We start from the raw sequence: 21,033 nt of genomic DNA, 5'->3' as shown, positions 1-21,033 counted from the left end.
AGTCTTGATAATGTGACACATTGAAGGGTTAGTCCTGATAAAACTGAATGCAATAAAACTGAATGTGATACCGTTATAAAGAAATGACTTGTCCAAACCTCTTGCATTAATATAATAATAATAATAATAATAATAATAATAATAATAATAGGGAATAAATCTACATTAATAAAGTGATTGGTCATCCCACCTTCAGAATCTTAAGGTTCAGAAGTTAGTAGAGAGCCTGTCACAACTTATGTGTGCACTCTTTAGGCCTATTGTTGTTACATGATGTCTAGCGTTTAACAGAGTACCTAGTATCTATCTGTCTGCTTGTCTGTCTGTCTGTCTGTAAAAGATTCCAGGTAGGTAACTCAACTGGAATGTGTCACTGATAGGAGCTGGTATTACATTCTTATAGGAAATCTAGGGCTTGTAGGTTAATATTGTCCAAATGCTTCCCTACACTTCCTTCCCTGCACTTCTTGCATTCAATGCCTATACATGTGGGAGTATTAAAGGGTGATAGTGATAACAGTGTAACCTGGAAGATGTTAACCATATGAATGCAAGTAAATGCAATCTTGACATGGAACATATATTCAAAAAGGATCACAGTTTTGATTGTGTCTGCTGGTTATATCTACAGTATTAGTGGCTGAATTTAATAGGTTTGCAACTATTAGAAACTACAATAAATAAATTAGGACAGCATTCACCAAACAGAACTCAAGATATGGCTGCTTTCTCTTAAAGACCTTAAGTGCATCCTTCTTAGTTCAAGCTTCAGAGTGTTTAGGTACTTAGCCTTTTGAAACAGGGTCAAACTGGCTAAATTCAGTCTATTAACATGAAAGCATCCACATTGTGAAGACATCACATGAAGGCCATGGAAAATGCAATGCAGTTGATGTAAATTGGCCTGTTCGCACTGCTTTGGCAGTAAAATACCTTGCACACAAATGCCGATTCTGACAGAGGAAACGTGGAAATCACTGTCACCTCCACAAGGAAGTTTGCAAGAAAGTATAGGCACACACTCCTCTGAAGACTGGTATGTACTTGCTTAACTTGTTTCAGGGAGATTTCGCTCAAGCCTTGCTTACAAATGAGAAGTTTACTTTTAATTTGCTTGTCCTCTGCATCTGCTCTGGGAGACTGGGTCTTGACTGAGGTGTTGTGTGCATTGTGTTCCTGGACTGCAGATCAGCAGAAAGAGTTTTTACTGACTTTTTGGACATATTCCCTTCCATGCATGCTGATGTTAAAGAACAGACCATGATGCTCATAAAGATGGCCATTCACCTGTCATGGCTTTTGATTTTAGTGCTGCAGTTACCCTGGCCTTCAATCGGTATGTGTGCATTTTGCCTCAGTATTTGGACGGATTTTTAGAATATAGAGCATTTGACGAACCTACTGTTTAAAATGTCAGTATTTGGCAGATGTTTTTTATATTTTTATTATTACATATATTTATCACAGTGTGTGTGCTTCCTGGAAATCAAACATTGGTGTTTCTAGAATCTTCATCTCCCTGCTTTATCAGCTACTGTTGAATATGGGCTATGTTAGGCACACATACTCTGTAGCTATACAGAGAAATAATGACCATTTGGGGTAGAATGTTTTGAACCAATCATTTGTCACTCTCAGTCGTCAAGTTGACGTCTCAGACTTCAGTATTTTGTAATATGACATTGGTTATTGGTCAAATGTGCTACAGCAGGAAGCTTGGGACATCTGTGGAGTTTTTGAAGAATTTATTAAATGTAGTAAAACATTTTCACAGCTTGATCTCTTCTTCCAGAATGCTATGAAGTTTGAAGAAACAATATAGAGAAAATATGTAATATAAAGTAATATAAAGAATTTGGGATGCTTTAGAATGAGGTGTGCCTAATTTAGTGGTGGTTCAAGTCACTAAAGATACTTCCCCCTAAAAATCACAGATCTGATGATAAAATGGGTGTGTACTGACTGAAACAACAAAGAAAAGGTTAGGTGAGTGACTAATAGACTAGTCAATGACCTTGCCATTTCTTAGTCAAATAAGAGAAGAGAATGAATCTTCTGCTCTTTTCTATGTTCCTCCTCGATGGCATGAAGAGGTGAACTACACTGTTGTCCCTCAGAATGTTACTGTAGCCATGGGCAAATCAGCCACTTTTCGCTGTGGCATTTCAAGACCCAATCAGTCAGAGAGCCTAAAATTCACTGTCTGCCGACCCGAAGCTAACTACACTCTGACCTGTCCTGGACCAGCAACCAATTTTCAAACTATTGTAAGTAATTACATATCACTCAGTCTTTCTTCCTGGGCCCCTACAGATAACATGAGAAATATAGAGTATATACTATAGTCTCAGTCAGTGAAAAATGCAGAAGGTTTTATAAATGCATATGATTTAGGAAGGCAAATCAAAGAGGCTGTACAGTAATTTATGTTTTGTTTTGTTTTGTTTTTTTTGTATTTTTGTGTTTGTTTGTTTTTCTCTAGTCGTTGAGTGGATATTGTGAAGTCACTAATCTTGAAGCTATTGCTATATGGGAGCTTTCTAATGTGGGATCTGACTCTAATGACATTCCTTTGGTATGCCACACCAGTGGTCTTACTGACAAATATGGATACCTTTTTGTCAATGGTATGTGTGATGCTGAACAAATTACTCCAAAACAACAATAACAAACAAATACATTCCCTTTTACTTCGCCCCAAGGTGAAGGATGCTATGACAACCTTCTATAGATAGTTATGCTATGACAACCTGTCATAAACAGTTATGCTATGCCAACCTGTCACAGGCAGTTATGCTATGTTTTTTTTTGTTTGTTTGTTTGTTTTTCACTCAAACACATTTTCAAAAATAGCAGACAATTTCAAGTTGCTTTCCGAGAAACATCAATTATCAAGCAACATCTAGCTGGATAGTAATAACAGCAGCCAATTACAGGTTATCCTCTTTTAGAACATATTTAAAGGGTTCTTTAAAGGGTTCCCTATAAACATGATCTCTAAGAAGAGAACTCTCTCTCTCTCTCTCTCTCTCTCTCTCTCTCTCTCTCAGGAAACAGTAAATACTATGCCATGCTCTTTGGCTGTGTGATGGGTGGCTTTTTTGGTATCCTAATTGTCTTCGGTGTGACATACATCACCCTGAAGAGATCAGAGAGATTTCAGAATTGTTTCAGTAAGTGCTGTCTTTCTCACATGACTTGTCCAGCATCTGCTTGTCCAGCAGATGAAACCCTATGATCCTCTATGCAGTCAGTTGTTTAAAGATGGAAAATGCTTTTAATGGTGTGTTTTATGGTTTCTCCCAGTCAAAGAATCAATTCTTTGATTCTGTTTTAACCCTTTTAAGTAGACATCTGTGGCCTAGTAAAGGCAAAAAGTACATTGTATTTTGTACAATGGAACAATAACTCTGTAATTATGTAATAACTTTTTTCCTTTTTTTCCCCAGAGGGCCGAGAAGAAGATGATATGCCAACAGCAGTAGAGAATGCAAAACAATACTAATTTGGAAACCCCCTTTCTGCACACATTTTTTTTTTCTTTTTTTATTCTAGCTGACTGAAGCTTATGTGTGCAAAACAAGAGGTTTTGCACTAGAATAAGAATGCCTTTTGTTTAGGGATCTTTAGGGCACATACAGTACAACCACAATGCAATTCCTTGCTTGTCCAGCAGATGAAACCCTATGATCCTCTATGCAGTCAGTATATGCTGGGTGGTGTGGTTTTTATCATACCAGCTAGTAACACTTGCCCTTTCTTAATAACTACTTTATCTACAGATATGACAGTTCTGTAATAATCTTTGACCTGTAAATATTTATTAACTGCACTTTCTGTGGAATGCTATTCATTCAGTGCACACAATGTTTCTTTTTAACACACAGTCACACTCCTGGGCAATTAAACTGAACATATTTTATATACATACTCTGAGGCACCTGAAGATCTGGAATAACTGGGTCAGGTGTATATTAGTTTTGCTGAGCTATCTTTGGGTGTGTCAAATTGAACATGTATGGTGTATTCATTTATGGTGTTACATTTCTGATTATAATGCAGTTGGATTAGCAAAACATCATCAACATAAGTAATTTAATTAATCCTTTATATTAATGAACTGATTCATATTTTGCTTTAAATACCACTGCATAATATTCAACCTCATTCAAATTTCAAGCGAATATCTATGCTCAAATGAGCCTGACTGCCCGACAAGTGAGTATTGTCATCCATTCAAGAGAGTCCTTTCAATTTCACTGTTCCTTTTCTAAACTCTTCAAACTTTAAGATTTTAATGATAACTGTTGAACACAAATGAATGTCTATGTGCTGTAACCAGTTGATAAATGGTGGACATATCAATATTCAACTGGACAGCAGTATGCAGTATGAAAATTTGTCATAATGTAATTCAGATCTAGTTGTAAATCCCTGTGAAATGCCATTTTAAATATGTTGCCATGAAATTACATCATAAGCCCTTATCATCCCCTTCAGCTAAAGTGACCTGTACATTAACTAAAGCCATTTGTGCTAACTACTACTATTTGTACATGTGATATTAAAATGAATTGTGATACATTTTGTGAAAAGAAATCTGGTACAATGAAGCATTTTAACATTTATTTCTGAACATATGTCAATCCCTTCCTTAAAAATCCAATAAATGTCTACAAACATTTTCTAATGGGGTATAGCCCACATCTCTTTATGACTGTAGATGTCAGTGGTAATTATCCTGAACAATGCAGAACGTTAGAATGCTTCTACTTTGTGCATTCCTTTGTGTTGCCATAGTATCTCACTGCTGACAGAGAAGAGATACACGTGTAGAAATTGTGGTGATTAACATTTTTTTCCTCTTTTTCAATCCAATATTGGCTGTTTCCTGACTTAAGTGACACGAGCCAATTTTGAGATAGATAGATAGATAGATAGATAGATAGATAGATAGATAGATAGATAGATAGATAGATAGATAGATAGATAGATAGATAGATAGATAGATAAGGACAATAAAAAACATTTTGCACATTATTTATTTTTTCTTCAGTTTATTCTTGGTGCTTTCAATAGATTTCATAATCCACTACTGGATTAGAAAACTCCTTTTTATCATCACTTTCCCCATCCATGACAGTCTGGGCTCTCCAATGACAGGAGGCCTCTGTAAATCTACAAATTTGCATCTAATATTTTTATAAAGCTGAGGCTTGGTAGGATGGATTTTTATTATACTATTATCTATTCTAAAGCTTTTTATATTGTTTTATTCTTGCATATTTAAAAAGTTATATTAATAATATTGTGTCGTCAGCCTCATAATGTTTCATATTTTGCTGACACTCGACAATTCCTTTAATAAAAGATGTGTGCAAAATACCCACTGTCCTCAAAGGCTCACAAAAGTGATAAGTAGACGATAGTGATAAGTGACTAAGTAGTAGAATGCGAAAGTTGGTGTCTTCTCTGGCCAATATCGGAGGTCTTCACATGGACAGTAAAGTAAGTTAGGGGTTATATCACCAAGAGGAGCTTTCACTTGTTTTGTTTTTTTTGCTTTCTCACTTTGCAAGTGCCTGCCAATAGCAGCACCATCCTGCTCCGTGCTCAGGAGAGAGCTGCTCACACCTCAGAGGAGTAGGCCAATGTAAAATCAGCGTCACCTCACCAATCTCCTCTTGATTTAATCCCCAAAGCACTGATTTTGATTTATAAACCAAGCCACAGGGCAGCCTTGATGTTACAGATTGACCATAATCTGTTTGCAGTCTTTAGGCTTGCCAGTATCATCAGTTGAGTCAATACAAGTGAATACCACGTTTCCTGTTCAGATCTTTAACTCTGCCCCTGTGTTGAGCCCTGAAGGTTTACGGTTAAATTCAGAGTGAAGTCAAACAGCAGCCATAGAGCTGCTGCAGATCACTATTAGGGGTACCAGTGTCACCTAGCATGTGTTACACAAGTGTTTAAGAACTGAGATACAGGACAGAAATGAATTAGCTACAGGGATGAGATACAGAAGCACACAAGATGCTTGTGACCACACTGCAAAAACTATGTCCAAGGGAAGTCCTTGAGACTGAATATTGTGTTCCAATGGTACTAACAGCAATAAGGTCAAGGGTTTGATTCCCAGGGAGCACACACACACCATCATGTTGATAAATCGCTCTGGATTAAAGCATCTGCCAAATAATGTAAATAAACCAAACAGAACACCAAAATATATCTTTGTGTGGTTTTGTGTCCCGGTAGGTGGGGTGGGAGGGGGTTGGCAGGAAGGGGTTTTGTATCTAACATTCATTTTTTACTTTTTTATGCATGACTACTGAAAAAACTTTAGCATGTACAGTGGTCTTTGATTACAAAAATAATATTGTGCAGTTAAAATTTTTTTTTTCATGCAAAAGTTTAAGTTTCAGAAATTGCACCTCATAAATACAGTTTTGTTTCATCACACTAATGTTTACCTCTTTTACGTGCCTTTTTGAGCTTTCAGGTCATAAACACACAAACTGTGTTTGGGGAATAACATGATGATGCAAATAGGCACACGACATTAAAAAATCTGATGCCTTGTGTTGTGTATGTACACAATAAGGAGGAGTTACCTTTGAAGATAAAAACAAAGACAAAGACGTTTGCATGTAGTCTTCATGTGTGTTCCATCTATCACACACCTACATCCATAACCCACTTGCTCACTACCTGAAAGATTATCTATTCGAAAGGTAAGATACTTCTTCTTATTATTTTTATTATTATTATTAGCAGTAGTAGTAGTAGTATAATGCATTGTAATTATTATAATAATTATTGTTATTATTTATAATGGCATATTTAGAGCAAGATAGTCCCCACAAGATAGTCCCCATATCTTAGCTATACTATCTAAAGTACACCAAATCTAAAGTACAACTCTACATGAAATGGTCCCTTAATGTTTACATTTAAAATGTCATGTCATTATTAACTGAAAAAACTAGATAACATTTGCAATTGTTTTGACCTGTAAACCAGCCGTACAGTCAATGTAGCTGTCAACTGATTTCTTACAGGTATAACTTTGTATATTGGTATATGCAATATATACATGCAAATACATGGGAGAAATGCCTACTATTAGGTATCATAAACTTAACTGTGGTAACGTGCAAGTTTCTCAGACAGGTTTGCACTACTTCAACACTCTCCTCCTCCAAGATACACATACAATTGATAGCAATAGAAGCCAGAGGTGACTGCCCCTCAGTTCAAAAGCACACTAAGTTAATATGCTGTCTAGGGAAGGGGGCCTGAAATTTCCAAAACAGCCCTGACACTCTCGTACGTGATTGCAAGGGCAAACCAAGGGTATCCTGGAGCTTACTGCGTCCAAGCTGCTTTGACCCAGGGTTCTAATGTTTACTGTCAAAACACCAGCCCTGCTCCATCTCAGCTGTTTCTACAGCTGTATCTACTCAGCAAACATTCCTGGCTCCTCAATTCCTCATCTTGCCAAGCACTGGCACTCATAGTTAAAAAGAGTTATGGAGAAACGCTACAAGCAACCTGCATTTGGGTGCATTCATCTCAAAACACACACTATCTCCAGTGGATGGAGCTTGCATGGGTTCAAAGGCAATTAATGATGGCTTTTTCTTGATTTTAAATGCATAACTGAAATGTTTAGGTCTTTTGATCTGTTTTCTGTCTGTGTTAGGAGGCAGGACCTGGAAAAGATGAGCCACTTCACTGCATTCATTCTATTGACAGGTAAGTTTAGATTTACCTGATGCTTTTATCCAAAACAAACTTACCATTTTGAATGAGTACAACTTGAGTAATGAAGGGTTAATGACCTTGCTCAGGGGCCCAATGGAGGCAACTTGGCAGTAGTGAGGCTTGAACCAGCCACCTTCCAGTTACAAGTCAAAGACCGTAGCCACTGCCATTTTAAACCATGCCCCCATGCCCATGTGTGACGCTAAAATTCCCTCAGGAGAAAGTGCAACTGGAGGGCACCACCCGCAGGCCTGAAGGGCATCTGATGCAAGTCCAAAATAAACACCAATAATAGAATCTGAAAGGTCCTTCCTTCTATGGATCATACAGTATGACTCAAAATGTGAGCGATAAACACCAGAAGCAAGGGCATCCTCAAATTCCACTCCTCTAGGTTCCAATGTGAATTAGCATCAAAACAAAGGGCAGTTAGGTCCACAATGATGGATATATTGAGTTTCTATATATGTCATATTAGATTATATAACAATTACATAAAAATGTGATTTTATGGCTGTTGCTACAAAATATTCCAAGGATGTTCAGAAGTGAATTGACAAGTATGACGGTTTGCACCCTAATTCAGTCATCTTTTGTTTCCACAGTTTTATGTGCATTTCTTGGTGAAGCTGAAGCAAGTAAGCAAATATGTTTTGGTATTTTCTGCTGCCAAACTTGTTCAACCTGCCATTTTTCCATACATGACACTGGAAACTACGGCTTTCAGCACTTTCCACTAAATTTCCACTCTCCAGTAAGTGCCTAATGCTAAGTTCTCTATTTCCCTCCTTTCTTCTTTGTCCACAGACCCATTTGTTTACAGTAAGTACTTCAGGCCCTTTATGTCTCAGGTGTATTTACATAACCTTTGTGTGAGGTCATATGGATGACAAGAAAATGACTTTGGAGACTCACACAGTTAATCTGAGGCCCCGCTTGCGCATATGCTGCAATTTATGATTCATCTCCTAGACTATGAGAGACTGCGGATTGGAGGGATTATCTTCACCATCCTGCTTGTAATAGGGGCCCTTGTAGTTCTTTTCCGTAAGTCTTAACCCCCTATTCATTTAACTCTCTCAAATATCCCCTCCTGTTCCCTCAGGGAACCAAGTAAACCGGTTTGTTTCTCTCCCACAGATGACAAGTGCGGGAAAAAGAACAAGTGAGTCCCTTCCCATCAGATTTCCTGTTTGCGGGCAATGCCATACAGAACTGTAGTTATGAAAGATGGTCCTGATTTATGCACTTCCAGGGTATACAGCTCGAAACACTAAATGCGGCATCAAGATACTAGTAATGCCATAGTGTGGACAGAACAATGATCTCTGGATGACAGCGCATCTTCATTTGCCAAAACATTTCTCTATGAGGAAATAGTTCAGTTTGTGTTTCCTTTAAACCTTATAAATCTTATCAAATAAGACATTAGCTATTTAAGAATCTTCTGCTACAGTCACATTTTGGTATAAAAATGTAATTACAATAATGATACAGGTCAACTTTGATCACAGCATGGATTCCAACATCGCAGTAATTTCTTGGACTGCTGATGTTCTGATATCCCTGTTTATAAAATGTCTGTCTCTCCCTTTGCTCTCTCTCACAGGAAAAGTGAAGAGGATAGTCAGATCTGAAAATTTCATGGGGATTTAACTAATGTCTGTCTTCTGTTCCCAAGTCATGGAAATGTTGCCCTGCGTGGCTAAATGAGATGCTTGATCTGTCTGACTGCTCAAAATATGGCTGTTTTTTTCTCGCCTCCCAAAAAGAAGTTGGTAAAATAGGACTATTTTTGATGCAGTCTGATTCTCTTGGGTAACCAGGGACAAGAACACCTCTTCCATACTTCCCCTCTAATGTTATTTAACTTTATTTAAACTCTTATCATCTCTTCAAATGCTTTTTATGTACAATACATAGACAGGATTAATGGTAGTTATGCAGAAAATCAACTGAAAATAAAATCAATTTTAGTCTTTACGCCTTTTTCATTTTCATTATTTTTAGGTCTGGTTTAGTTCAGGACTAATTACATGCAACATGTTTTAATGAGTATTTATTAAATGCTAGAATATTTTTAAATGCATTTGATTTTTTTACATTTATTTTTGTTTAGAAATGCATTTGGGCTCCTTGGTATACAGGTGGTTACATGTCCATGTAACATACTAGTATTTGCAGTAACAATAGGGGAGGTATTCAGATTTCCTAACTATGTGCCTGAAGACATAGACCAAATGACAACTGTTCATAGTGTTGCAGCTTCATTCACTGTGTCGAATACTCATATAAATACCCTGCTGTGCAGTTGCTTGCTTGCAAGATTTCTTGAAACTGGTTCAGCAGAGTATTAAATTATGGAATAGTTGTTTCCTTGGTAGTTAAAAAGAAAAATATTCTGTTTAACAAACCAGATTTTTGTTTTATTTTGACAACCTTTATGAAATGTCAATATCAAAAATGAATTAAATATAGGCATTCTACCTAATATGATGTTTAAATGTAGATAAATTATATTTTAATAACAAAACCGTTTTCAAAACACATTTTATGCCTATTCCTTTGCCTATGCCTAACAAAACGATTTTTTATGTATTACTGCGCAGAGAATTCACATTTCAAAACGAATCAAAATGAATTAAACTATCATCAGTTCATCTAAGAATAATCCCAGTTGTTTTCGAGCTACAGTGATAAACTGGGAATATCTCAGTATTAGGCCTACGACAGTTAAACTGGCTGTAGAGATACTTCCGCGTTGAGATACCTCCCTTCATGGGACCAGAGATCTGACAAATTCCTGCTTTAGCGTGCGCGATAAACCAAACATTAAGGCCATCACCCAGGCATACTAGCCTGTTTCGTTCAATACTCAGCCAAGCGAGCAACCTGTTGAGGTGTCACTGGAGAAAGGGTGTAGGTCTAATTAAATTGTTTCAACTTGTCCAACGTGTTACGGCGCGGCTGGGAAACCATACACTTTTGTCCATACACTGAGGTCGAGGTAAGTACCTGAAATAATTTCCTATTACTTTATGTTCCACTTTTCTAATATAGTCTTTTTCTTCACATACTTATGTACCCAAATAGTACTAGTAAACCAACCGCCAGCACTCGAAATTATCATATATTGCTTTCTAGGTATCTTAAATTGTCTAAAGTAAAAAAAAAAGACAACAGCGTTTGAAATTCGTTTCCGTTTCCCTATTCTCTTCCCCTACATTCTTTTCAGCTGTTGTGCTGTGACACGTCTCGCTAGATCTCTCGTCTTTGTAACATTTACCGTCATTTTTATTTTCGTGTTTTTTGATGACTGTAAACGAATGAAAAATATGACTGGTTCTTTTTTACATATTTGACGACTACCCAAATGAACCAACTAGTCTTCATGGTATAGTTTTGACGCTAGGATTTACAGTATTACAGTACCATTTTATTTCTTGACAATCCTGGAAACCAAAATATTTGCTTGTGTAACACTGCGTTGTGTAACAACGCTTGAAGGCTGCGGATCTGCTTCTCGTCAAGACCATCTCTTGTGTGCAACTTTTTACATAGAAGTATTATATATATATATATATATATATATATATATATATATATATATATATATATATATATATATATATATATATGTATATGTATATGTATATACATGTATATATATATATGTATATATATGTGTGTGTGTGTGTGTGTGTGTGTGTGTGTGTGTGTGTGTGTTATAATAATATTGGTGTTCGGTAGACTTCAAGCTAAACAAGCTTTTCATTATTTCATTTTAGGACCAAACCACAGAGACTTAGGACACCCATTTTGTGCTCTCCAGACATGAACAAAGTCCAATGAATTTGTTTAATATGGTTAATACTGTCCTGCCAAGATCTTGTAATATTTGCAAAGGCAGTGAAGTCCAACTGTTCCTGTTTTGCCTTCAATCTGTCAGTAGACCTCTTCCTCAGTAGTGCTAATGTAAACATTGCTTAATGTGCCATTTCCAAACCAGCTAGCTGGAGCTCAGCATTCATCTGAGGTCACATGTGCAGTTATTTTGCTGTAATTTTAGGTAATATTACTTTTCCTTTACTCATGCACTGCCCCTAAAAGTTATGACTATCATATACAAAAACCGCACATAGAAAAAAAAAACCTCTCGAATTACTGTACAAGCCTTACATCTTCATTGGTCTGCCCCGTTCAGATATCTACAGATTACCCTGCTTTTATTGCCGTATACAAAAGGCAGTATATACAAGTATATACACCATATACAAAAAGCAGTGGAGGGAAGCTATTAAAGTTCTGTGCAGCAGCTCGTATGGGTGTTCTGTGTGCTTCTGCTTTTCGGTAGCAGTGGAGAGGGAAGCGATTGTGGGGGAAGAAGCATGACTCATACCACTAGAATGCTGCCTTCCTTGTCCCACCCATCGTCTGTGCACATGGCAGACACCAGCTACGCCATTTACCATAACGGCAACACGGCACTCAGGAGCTCTGCTTGAGAACGTCCTTTTAGATACTACATCCATGATGAGCTACATGAGACTTAACATTTACTGCCCTGGAAAGAATGTCTAGCTGTAGGAAAGTGTGTGTGTGTGTGGGGGGGGGGGGTGGGGGGTGGGGGGGGGGCTAGAAGGAGAAGGAAGTGAGTGCAGTAAGCTGCATGCCTATAATTGTGGCATATGGTGATGTCACTGTATTTTACCCCAGTACACTACTCATGTTGATGTGTCTAGGCGGCTGAACTGTCTTTGTGTAAGGGTGTGTGACTTTCTGCTGTTTTATACTTCAAAGTGTGCAAAAAGCTATTCTTGGTGGCAGACCTTAGTTCCTAATTTTAGCCTCATTCTGAATTCCACCATCTATGCGCCTTATCCTTTCTGTGTGTGTTTGAGTGTGTGTCTGTGAGAGTATGTGTGAGTATGTGTTTGGCCTGGAAGGGTATCTGACATGCTCTCAAGGTCACAGATGTCCTCGCTCACAATTGTTTCCCCACATTTTTCATACACACCACACACTCACACAGGAACACAGTTGTCCTAATGCTATTAAAGCTTTGCCACACTCATCTCTCTTTGGATATTAAGCATTCTATCCTGAGATATGAGTGTGCCTAAGGCTCTGTTATTAATGTCCACACACCCATGGCTATGTTGTTCTCCCAGCCTAGAGCCAAGTTTCCATGTGGAATCATCTCAGGCTCCTTTGGCCTCTCTCTGCAGGCAGAATCTGTGAAGATTTTACAGGGCATAGAACGGCAAGGCAAGGAAAAAAAAAACAGTCCCCAAATGGAAAGTAATGTCACATCTTCATCTTACTGTACGAATTATGAATGAGTGCTTTAATGTATTCACTGATTTATCTTCATAGGTAATTTGGTGACTCATTTTTAATTTTAGTTACTTGTGTTCCTGTGAGAGAGAACAGGCAAGATTTAGGGAAGATGAAAACTGAAATTCACACTGGATATATCCAGCAAGCCTCAAATTACATGAGATACATATTAAATGCAATGCAATGCATTTCTAGGAGATATTACAAATGAGCAGTAAAATTTAGAAGTACAAGAAATTGAAATTGTTTCATTGTACACATTACAGTTATGTCTTTTTCATGATGTGGACACCTTAGCACGACCATACTACAAAACATATAACCATATGAAAGGCATAAGTTGCCCTTGAGTTAGCTTCCTGGTTGCACTTGGATTCAAACTCATGGTATGAGGAAGGATAGTCCTGCTTTTCTGGTGTTCTACAGGAAGCTGTTTTTGGTTGCAGCCACCCTGTTGTTTTTGATCATAGTAACAGAATCTGTGATGCCAGCAAGCTTCCCTTTAACATGTCAATGGGTTTGAGAACTTCTGTGGATCCGGATATAGCAAAGAATTGTGGAGTTTGTGGTTTTCTGGTCTTCTAAGAATTTCATGTTTTCATTCTCACAGATGTTTCATGAAATCCTACTGATCACTAAATGAAGAGCTCCTGTAATTGCATTTGAAAAGGTCAGAGATACTAGAACCTGCAGTTTTCTGATATTTCATTTTATTCTTTGTTGCATCCTGCAGGGAATTTCAGTGTACTTGTAACTTGCATTGCAGGTAAGAGCAATATGTTTTTATTCCAACATTTTAATTCTATATTACTGTCGTCAATATAATTATTAAGATAGGAAGATACTTTGGTTGAATCCCAAGGAACCATTCATCTTGAAAAGCAACTGCATTTGGAGTATCACAACCCCAGAAGAATCAGTTTAAAGGGTAATTTTGCCTCATAACTTGTAAAGGCATCGGTTGTACTGTTAAAAACTAAAACTAACTATGCTGAGTTTGTAACTAGGTTTAGGCCAAGTTTAAATTCATGGATCTTCAATGCCTTTAATTTACTAAGCCAGTGAACAAATCATGCACGTGAACACATACACAAACTTACAAGGATATTCATAATATAGGGCATGGCAGGCTGTTTGCTCTGCATTTAAAAGGTTTTTTAAATCAATGGGATTAATAGTGTCTTCTGAGTTAATGGGATTATTGTGAACTACCAAGTGCCTTTTTATTTTTTAGTTGTTAGAGTGTTCTGAGAACACAGTGCCATTCAACTCCTGAACCAGAACCTGTAGCCTCCCACACTGCATGCCACTGTTCCCTCTGCGAGGGTGCATTCAAAAAGAATGAGCATGTGAAGCCCTTGAACTTTATCGTAGATAAAGCAGTAAACAGGGACCTCAAGGTCTTCAAAGATCAAGGAGAGATGAATGGGGAAAGGGAGTGTGTGTCCATAAATCATTTCAGTGAAGGATTACTGATCCAGGATCAGGATCTCTTGTTCCCTGCTCCTTTGTGTCACCTGCTCCTTTGTTGGTCTACTTCAGAGCAACTTTCTTTTGTATTTCATGAAAAAAGAAAGTGGCGATTACATGTAAGACATTTAATCTGTGATGGTGCTGTGTCTTTCCTGAAGGTCTTGGGCAAATGCTTGCTTATGCAGTTAATCTACAATCAGAGCAGATTTTGTTTTGAGAACTAGAGGACCATGCATGTGTAGTATCCAAAGCAACTTACAATTATGACTGAGTACAACTTGAGCAATTGAGGGCCCTGCTCAAGGCCCCAAAAGTGTCATCTTGGCAGTAGTGGGGCTTTAACCAGCAACCTTCCGATTACAAGTCAAGTACCTTAACTACTGAGCTACCACTGCCCTGCACAGTACTGCGCAGTATCAACCCAGGCAGTACCACCCCAGGCACGAAGAGCTCAAAAAAAGATAAGCAAAAAACACACATAGAAATAGACACAGAGACACCAGGCTGGGTGTGCACCATATAGGCTGGTCTGAAAAGATACTTCTTCACACATCTGATCCATATAAGGAAAAAAGATCACAAATTGCAGGAGAGGAAACACACGTCAAACAAGTCACATGCATATGGGCATCGGATACAAACCCTGCGATTCTTCCCTACGCAGGAAAACAACACACCCATTATTACTGCCCCACATCCTGGGTTACACTGCCTGGTAAGGACAACTAGCATGACATGCAGGGTTGGATACAATGTGGAGTCTCTGTCTCTTTCTGTCCTCGTTTCTCTCTCTTTTGTTTCTCTCTCTCTTTGTAACTACCTTGCTGAGCATTTAAACTGAAACATGACCCTTGCAGGTGTATCCTCTTCACAGTCTCTGACACTTTTCTTTTTAGTTTCACCCCAGACGCGTTCACTGCGTTGAAACATGGAGTATTTTTTGTACTTCTGCTTGTCTCTTGGCACTCTTCTAGCTTTTTCTCCAAGACTGGTGAGGAAAAATGCAGATTGTTTCCAAGACTGTGGGGGTCACTCCAGGATCCCTTCAAAGTTCATGCTGTCCTCATGACTCTTTGCATGTTTGTGAGATTTTTTACTTTCAGACGATAACATTTGTCACATCCAAATAATTCCATTAGAGAGTTTTAACCTATTGAAGAGAAAACTGACCAGAGAATGGAACTAAATATGAGAGAACTTTGAGACTGAATGAAATTCTCATCAAGGCAAGTGTGAAGAGGAAGGTCAAGATGACTGGTTTTAAAGCATTAACAAAAATAATGTTCATTTTTCTCTGGCAGAATTGCACTGTGAAATGCACAGAGCCAGGTCTTGGCACACTTCCCACATTCTCTTTGGCTTTCTCTTCCACCATGTTGTTGCCATGGTGAGAAGCAGGCCTGCTAGACAGTGTAATCATGACTTTGTTGGGAATTAAGAGGCCTTGAGTCATTCTGCACATTATTTGGAGGATTCATGTAGCTGTTCCATAGAACAAAGCTACAGACACAGGTGTCAGGTTTCCATTGTGAGTGGGCCACTCCTTAGCTCATCTGGCAGCTTGGAACACTAACCCTAATTTACCTTCATCTGCACTGAAAAAGCCAGCTGTAAGATATGCCTGATGCATTTGGCAGAAAAAAAACAAATGTGTCAGTCAAAACTGAAAAGGAAGCTCACCAGAAGATAGTATTGAGTGCAGAGTCAGATATGCTGAAATGATCTAAATCCCCTAATTTCTTACTATAGATAACCTAAATGATCTGATCGTCTGCCTTTCTCTCCAGGAAATGCTAGACTGACTTGCTTGATTCCAAGACCTCAAATATTGGACCTTGTTTCAGTTTAGTGTGTTCTTGAAGATTCCATCTTGTTCCCTCTGTGCGCACGTGGATGCAGACATCATTTGTGTGTGTTTGTGTGTGTGTGTGTGTGTGTGTGTGTGTGTGTGTTGTTGCTAATACAGTATTATATAGTTGTATGTCACTTCATGGTAGATTGGGCTGGCAGGTGGTGCTTCTTTTTGTCTTTAGATGCCATGGACTTTGGGTTTTGTTGCAACATGTTTTTCACAGTACCTTGTGTACATATCTCAAGTCTTTACCTGTGTCCATACTATAGACTTTCCATTAATATTACTGTTATAGCTAACTAATTCTTTATGCTCTCGTACTATGCATGGCCTAAGATATGAAAATATCATGAGTTCAGTTCAATTCACTGGCAATCATTTTGCTCCTTTCAAACAATTTCATATAAAACATCCTTTTTTTTGGTTTTGTTTCGTTTTTTAGTTTTCTTTCCCACCAAATGTTTCTGCTGTTACTCTTGCATTGTGTTACATAGGCTTATTGTTGTATCAAACCAAGTCACAAATAATGAAGACTCACTGATGTATTTTCTACATGACTGCATGCAGAGCAATGGTGCATTGTAAAGCTACATCTGAAACCTGCATTCTCGCTTGTCCCATTTCTTGACGTGTGATCCAGTGGATAAAGCCGAAACTTACAGCTGACATTTTTAATGGATTTCAGTTGGCTTTCTGATAGTTGCAGTTTGTTGCGCAGATTTGAAGCATGCTTAGATAAACTGTGGAACAAAGATAAATTAGTCTGAGGAGAGTTGGGGCCAATTGTTCACAACTTTCCAAGGGCAGTGTTATATATTTAGAGTACAAGTGGCTTTTGAGACATCCGTAATCAGCTTTCAGGCACACAAGAGTTATGAGATATGCTTCATGGCTGTAACAGAATTGCTGTGCCATATTTAAAAACCTGTTCATTTGAACGTCTGTTCAACTATGACTAGACCACTACGGTTGTCTACAGGAATTTTTTAATACTGTTTCATTCAGTGTTTAATTCCACATTCATCTTGTTTCTCAGGTGAAGTCACATAGCCATGGTGCAGATTTTGGCATTGGCCTTTATTACACGTGAGTAATTCCCTTAAATCTGTATTACCTATGTTATAACCTTAATAAGGTTGATGTGCCTTTCTGTGTCTGTGCGTTAGTAGGATGTAGTAATTGCTAAAAGTGAGGCAACACTCCATCTAGTGTGATCAGATGGAAAGTAACGCCAAAGGACACTTAAAGCTGCTCCCCGGACTGTACTGAATATTTATAGAGTATGAAAATTGTAGGGTTAAAAGTGATGTGTTTGCTGTGTGCTCCTTGTCTTTTAAAATTTGCTTATTTTTTCATTTTTTTAATTTATTTTTCTCTTTAAATTGTTATTATTGTGGTGACAATTGTTGGCCAGAGGAGGATGCCCCCCTCCTCCTTGAGTCTTGGTTCCTCTCAAGGTTTCTTCCTCATGTTCTAGGGAGTTTTTCCTTGCCACTGTTGCCCTTGGCTTGCTTACTGGGGGCTTGGACTCAAACATTTGTAAAGCCGCTTAGTGACAACATCTGTTGTAAAAATCGCTATATAAATAAACTTTTGATTTTTGATTTTATAATACTGCTTAAAAAGCTTGTATTGGAATATAAAGATTATAGTAGAACATACGGTGGAATTTTCAAAATGTGTGTGTGTGTGTGTGTGTGTGTGTGTGTGTGTGTGTGTGTGTGTGTGTGTGTGTGTGTGTGTGTGTGATGTAAGGCACATGCCTTAACTGATATTTTATCTTTCATTTATAGTCATGTCCATTGCTTTGGCAGAGGACACTCAAAATGGTAAGGTGTGAACTTGTCTGTTTATTTTTCTGGTGTAACTGTTCCTTCATTAATTTATTATCCCCTATTGCTGTCTGGACTCATGCTAAAATAAAGCTGTTCTTTGGTTCACATTTACAGCAGAGGAACAGCAATTTACATTTGGTGAGGGTTGTTATTATATTTCTTACCCTCACACAAATAGCAAAAGGATATGCAATGTCAGTATGTTTGTTCATGAACAAATCTCTTTCCCTTTCTCTCTATAGATTATCAACAACTTCGTGTGGGAGGGCTCATACTAGCAGCAGTCTTGTGTCTGATTGGTGTCACTATACTACTTAGTGAGTTTTTACTACACACACATACACACAATCACACTGCCCTCATTCTTTTATAAACAAATGCACCCAAGAAATTTAGATTTCCACTGACACACATACTGTACAACACATGCTGTACCAGTGCTACGGTCACTGTTCTTCATTTAAAGAACCAAATTGTTCTTGCACAGGTGGGCACTGCAGATGCAAAATCACCCGGAAATAGAGGTATGATACGAATCATTGAGTCTATTAAAACACTACATATTCTCATTAGCTGCCTTTCTCTGTCTGTGGTGTGTACCACTAACCTCTTTGTTTACTGATGTAGGAAAGGACAGGAAGTAATGCTGCTCAATGACCCAGGTATGAATGTTCTTTTTGGCCCATTAAAAACTGCCTCTGTATTTACTTATCTTCAGTATTTATAATTATTTTTAGTTCTACTAGTTTAAGGATTTACTGTCTTGATTTTAATTTTTTTTCTTTAAAAAAATGCTCTGCTTTTTATGTTTTCTATTGCCTTACATATGATACTGCAGTAATTTCTTTCTATAGGATAAATCAACCAGTTCTCCACAATTAAGCTCATTTAAAAATGCCACTTCACCCCTTATATGCTGAGCTGCCATTATAGTATATGAAGCACCTACAGAAAACTGATTTAGACTTGACTTGCCTTAAGGTGGTCAGTTCTGGCAGTTAGTAGGGTCTCCTGAGTATGGGGCCCATCTGCTGCCTGCTGTTTTTGCCAGTGATCTCATGATGCAGACGTAAACATGCACCAGGGCCGTATGGCTTGTCTCCATGGTGCCTGTTGCCTAGTTTCCAGAATGACTCAATCTCTCCCTGCTTTGTCCTATAATGATAGAACTGAATCAGATGTATACAGCAGAGATGTCTTGTGTATGCCACATAAGTCAGCAAAGGTTTTTATTTATAAAATATATATATTGAAAAAAAATGTATACATCCACGCTCTATTAGTCTAGCACCCCGGACTGACTCTGGTTGCAAGCTGTTGCCACTAGAAACCATGCACAAAAAGGCAGGGGTTTTGACACTGGAAACTCCTCCATGTCCCCCTGAGTGTGCATGTAAACAAGGCAACCTGAACCTCTGAGTTTGTCTAAATCCCCACCTCCCACAATGTGGTTCATCAAGATTCCATGTCTTTTAGCCACACCCCTACACTCTAGGTCAGGCTACTGAACAGAAATGTGTTTTTCAATTTGCCTGATATATCTTAATCTGGTTCTGCATGGAGCAGTTAAATGTAATTAAACAGATTAATTTTCAACTAAAATTATTTCATTTTGAAGCCTCTTCTGCATCTTACAATCTGTTGAATTAACAGGACTGTTTTCATTGTTGTTGTTTATGTTGTTATGAGACAACTAATTAATTATTATTGCTTGCTTGTTTTCCATCAACAGCAAGGGCCAATGAATGTTAAACCCTAATCTGTGGCAGAGCTACTCTGCGTCTACCTGACTGAAGGGGGAGAGAGAACGGTGGAGATACTGCAGTACCTTATTACACCCCAGAGGTTGTAGTGTTAGTGTCTTTAAAAGATACGAGTGTATTCCCTATCACCCATTTGCTACCTACATGGCTCCTCGTTTAGAAATAGGACATATCACGTAGTAAGATAACCTGCGTTTTTTGGGCTTTGCCCAAATATTTCTTTGAACCGACTTTTACCAATACCACCTTATGGCTATAGGTGCGTCTTGCTTACCTTGCTTAAAAGAGATTTGTCCCGATTATCAGTTTAAGCGATACAGCCAAACTATTAACCAGAAAGTAGAGCCGTTATGTCAGTAGTTTCCTTCCTGTCATGTTTAAATTTAACATTAATGTAGACTACAGTGCTATGTTACGCGTCTTAGAGGAATCTATGACAAATACTATATACACCTAATTGTATTCACTCTAAAAAGCATCTGTTTTAGCTTGTCTGTTAATATGGGTTCGTGCACTATTTTCACGTTATTTTCTATTATATAATAAATTGTCAGAGACTAAAAGTCAAAACGGTGTATTTTCTGTTTCCAAATTTTATTCTCAGCTTCCATTTCTGTAGTAGTTTCTATGTGTAAAATTGTATTTAACTTTAACCCAGTTGTAAGAAGAAAAAAAAAGCTCGACCATACGATATGATACTCGACAACCAAATACGGTTTCATATTTGGTATATTATTCAATCCACTCCCCCGTTTCCTGTAGGCAATTGATGTATTTAGCTATTTAATAAGATACAATAACTTGAACTATTTTTTGGCCTCTCTCCTAATATGTGAACGTATATGGCTCAACTTTGGCAGACTTGGCTCCACTGTCGGTCGCGGCACCACCCAGTAACGTGCCTGGCAAAATCTCGTGTGTGGTTTCGTCAGTGAAATTACACACAAATGTAGTTGGCTCACTACGAGTCCAAACAACAATGGTAAGTTAACTAACTCTA

At 38.0% G+C, this 21,033-nt stretch overlaps 2 long non-coding RNA genes across 3 annotated transcripts; both read left to right on the top strand.

Moving 5' to 3' along the window:
* Positions 1-6,658: 6,658 nt before the first annotated feature.
* On the top strand, positions 6,659-9,753 carry LOC113571953. The gene is made up of 7 exons (XR_003410044.2): positions 6,659-6,737; positions 7,709-7,761; positions 8,376-8,408; positions 8,578-8,592; positions 8,743-8,817; positions 8,911-8,935; positions 9,380-9,753. It is a non-coding gene; the product is annotated as an uncharacterized LOC113571953 (long non-coding RNA).
* A 773-nt stretch (positions 9,754-10,526) lies between these two features.
* LOC113571954 lies at positions 10,527-20,603 on the top strand. 2 transcript variants are annotated; one of them, XR_003410046.2, is made up of 9 exons: positions 10,527-10,777; positions 13,844-13,876; positions 17,472-17,521; positions 18,229-18,264; positions 18,385-18,408; positions 18,513-18,587; positions 18,758-18,794; positions 18,898-18,932; positions 20,003-20,603. It is a non-coding gene; the product is annotated as an uncharacterized LOC113571954 (long non-coding RNA). The 2 variants fall into 2 exon arrangements; XR_003410045.2 differs by lacking the exon at positions 13,844-13,876 and having other exon boundaries at positions 10,531-10,777.
* The last annotated feature ends 430 nt before the right edge of the window (positions 20,604-21,033 follow it).

This window comes from Electrophorus electricus, chromosome 5 (genome assembly GCF_013358815.1).
Source record: "Electrophorus electricus isolate fEleEle1 chromosome 5, fEleEle1.pri, whole genome shotgun sequence".
In the NCBI taxonomy this organism is placed as follows: Eukaryota; Metazoa; Chordata; class Actinopteri; order Gymnotiformes; family Gymnotidae; genus Electrophorus; species Electrophorus electricus.
The sequence above is the reverse complement of the archived record's forward strand: the minus strand, read 5'-3'. Positions and strand labels throughout refer to the sequence as shown.